A 3,771-nucleotide genomic window follows, 5' to 3' on the forward strand; every position below is an offset into this window, starting at 1 on the left:
GCCTCCCAAAGTGCTGGGATTACAGGCTTGAGCCACCGCGCCCGGCCACATTTACTATTTTCTTTGTTGTTCTGAATATTTAGTCACTGCCGCATCTGTCCCTTCTTGTAGGTACTGAATTTCCTGCTTCTATAACTGATATTAAGGCCTCAGCTGATGTTTAAACCTTTCATATTTACTTTCTTTTCAATCAGAACCTCGACTGGAGGATTTCTTATTGAAGCCGTGACCCAAATCTTCTTCTGGAAGAGGCAGAGTTCTCTGTAGAGGTTTTTGTTGTTGTTGTCCTTTAAAGATCAATTAATTTTATTATTGATCATGGAAGTACAAATACGTGCCTCAAGTAACACTTGACTTCAGTTTCTAGTATTAATTTAATTTCTCCTTGGTAATCAGGATCATTGATACTATCTCATTGAGTAACATCTTCCTTTCCTTATTCGTTATGGGGTGTGAGACGTTCCAATGGCTAGGAGGCAATCCCAACTTAGAATTCAATGGAACTATTTTTCCCTGGTGGAAACTGTGAACCCCGAAAATTTGAGACAGGTCTCAGTTAATTTTCAAAGTTTATTTTGCCAAGGTTGAGAACACTCACCCATGACACAGCCTCAGGAAGTCCTGATGATACATGTCCAGGGTGGTCAGGGCACAACTTGGTTTTACACCATTTAGAGTGATATGAGACATCAATCAATTGAGGTAATAAGTACATTGGTTTGGTCTGGAAAGGCCAGACAACTCGAAGCAAAGGCAGGAAGACTCGAAGTGGAGAGGAGGTTTCCAGGTCACAGATAGGTGAGAGACAAATGACTGTATTATTTTGAGTTTCTGATTAGCCTTTCCAAAGGAGGCAATCAGACATGCATTTATGTCAGTGAGCAGAGGGGTAACTTTGAACAGAATGGGAGGCATATTTGTCCTAAGCAGTTCCCAGCTTGAATTTTCCCTTTAGCTTCGTGGTTGTGGGGGCCTACGACATTTTCCTTTCATAAAATCTTCTCTAGAAACCTAAGACATCTGAACTAGCAGAACTGAAAGTTGTGGAAGGCAAATTTCTATTATTTTATCATTAGGTTTAACAGTGAAAGAAGCTATTTTTATTTACATACCTTTTTTCTAATACTTCTACATTCTGGCTGTAAAAGATACAGTGTCATATACTGACTGCTGTTTCAAGCATATACTGAATTCTGTAAGATTGAATCCCGTGTTCTCAAGGTCTTCCTACCAACCAGTGCCATAATTAGGTCTTCATTAGGACATTCCATGTATCTGTTAGTTCAGCTGCTTCCCAGTGAAAGCATAATGCTAAGCAAATCCCACAGATGTGAGCCCACTACTGCACATGTTCTGCCATCAAATTAATTATACGATTAAAAGCATTATAAGGCAGAATAATATAACTAAGTAAATCACATCTTATATGATTTCATTAGCATTTTTCTCTCTCTGATCCCCATTCAAAATTGGCAGCCTTATGAGTTATTTGATGTCATGATGGTTTCATTAGTACATTTACTGTGTTATATGCTGCCTCTGAAATACATAATGGCTCATCAAACACTGATTCTTTGGGACTCTTGGGTAGTTCAAGATGTAGTGACTTATCTTTAACTGGAGAGGGTATCACTCCAATTATAGATTTAGATAATTGGACTCCCAGAAACATTACTAGGCTTGCAGACCCCAAACAATCACAAGGTTAATCTCTCAAGGTAGGAGAGCTAGTATGGCATCCAACATACAATGGCACCTAAAGTTTTTGCACTGTGTACTCCTTTGTTCTAGTTAACATATATCATCAATAAAATGATCCAGTGCACTTTGGGAGACCAAATCGGGTGGATCACCTGAGGTCCAGAGTTCGAGACCAGCCTGACCAATATGGTGAAACCTCATCTCTTTCTACATGTTCTGTTTGATAATAACAGAAATTTGTACTTGGAGTCATCCTAAGAAACAGAATCTGAAATATAAAGTGTTGATTGTGGTTTACTTTTGTCCTCCTGCTTGATCATAGAGCTAATGCCCTTGCAAATTGGAAATGGCATATTAGTAATCTGTGGCACGCAGCAGTTTTATGACTAATTCAGCATCTCTCTTTATCAATGTGTAATCATATAGGTCATATAGGTTTTTCAGAATAACTGTAGATCATTGTAAATTTAGGTAGAGGCTCTAGTTCCAATTCCCTGGTAACTGATATTCACCTATTTACCTGGCAAACACTTTTTTCTTCATGTTTGTTTTAAAATTAAACTACAAACTAAATGCCTCCAATAGTTACCCAGGAATAAGCAAGGACAGTATGTGAGGTTAGAAGCAAGATTAAATTAGGTGTCTCAGATTTATCTCACTGTTATAACTTTTGCAAAGGCAGTCTCAGTCCTCTCTTTAGGCTGGAGAGTTGCGAGCTAGAGAGATGGGTAAAGGCCAACATCCACTAACTTCTTCCTGTAGATGAAAGACATATTTAGGGTAGGGTTTGGCTTTGAGGTAAGAGGAGTGAAACTATTTTGCAGTTGTCTCTAGTATTCATGGGTGTCTGATTGGGGGTCCAAGATTTGCATGACAGAGATGTTAATACTCTCATTCACAGTTTTAGCACAGCAAGTAAGTGAGCAGCAAACTGAGCCCTAGAAAAAGGAGTGTAAGTCCTAGCTTCATAAGTCCTTGTAGACTGATCTGAAGCATTGAGGATTCCAGGGGAACAACCCTGAGAACCAATCAGATATAGGGTCCTAGGAGAGAGACAGATTTGTGTCAGAGATGGTTAGAAAGACAAATTGGGATAAACAGAAAAGAGCAGATTATAATATATCATCCCACATCTTTTTTCATCGATTTCTAGTCAGGAGAAAAAATTAGTTCAGTTAAACATCTATGTACAATTACAAGAGGTGTCATTGCAAATGAGCCAGACCCTTATATATGATGCAGGAAAACATATATTTAATAAGAGACATTTCTACAGGAACAGAAGAAAAACAAAGGTTAATATTAGGAATAATCTATAAACCAGTTTACTTAGATTCTGGAGGGTAGTCAGTTGAAGTATCAGATGTTAGAATTAAAATATCTTTTGTTAAAGAGGAAGAAGGCAGTGGCAATCTAACAAGTTTGTCTCACCTATATCACATGGAGTGAGTTTCAATCTGCAGGGCCTCAGGAAAAATGTAGTAGCAATTTAATTGAGTCCAAGTCACAAAAGTGGAAGACAATTTTGAAAACATTAGCTTGGACACTTATAGTCAGAGAAGAATTCAGGATTCAGTCCAAATTGTAGAAAATAATAACAACTCAAAACGAGGAACAAGACTGGAATCTAATAACAAGTGTACAATAGTTTTCTTCTGAAACATAATTTTTCTCTCTCCAGACCCCTTAAACACAAATCATAGTAAGACCTATTCACTAACAAAATGTTTTAGTCTTATTATTTATGGCCTGATTATTTGCATAAAAAGCATCAAGAATAATTATTTGCCACATAGGCCCTTTTTTAAATTGGCTTTGCTGGAACTTTTTTCATAAGGAATCTCAGATTAGACCATTTTAAAGCCTTGAATTCAGCAAAGGATTTATCTGTGTTTCCAGATACCTGTATGAATTGAGTGAGTTACTACTCTCTTCTCTATGCCCCAGGACAACCTGGCGTTTCTGGGCCTGCCAAAAAGTGACACTCTTTACTTACTAGTTCAGGAGCCCTGTAAAGAAATTGCACAGAGAAGATACAAGACCCCTTTTTTCCAAAGTGCTGTTATTGGC

Source organism: Colobus angolensis, unplaced genomic scaffold (genome assembly GCF_000951035.1).
Source record: "Colobus angolensis palliatus isolate OR3802 unplaced genomic scaffold, Cang.pa_1.0 Scaffold5, whole genome shotgun sequence".
NCBI classification, from domain to species: domain Eukaryota; kingdom Metazoa; phylum Chordata; class Mammalia; order Primates; family Cercopithecidae; genus Colobus; species Colobus angolensis.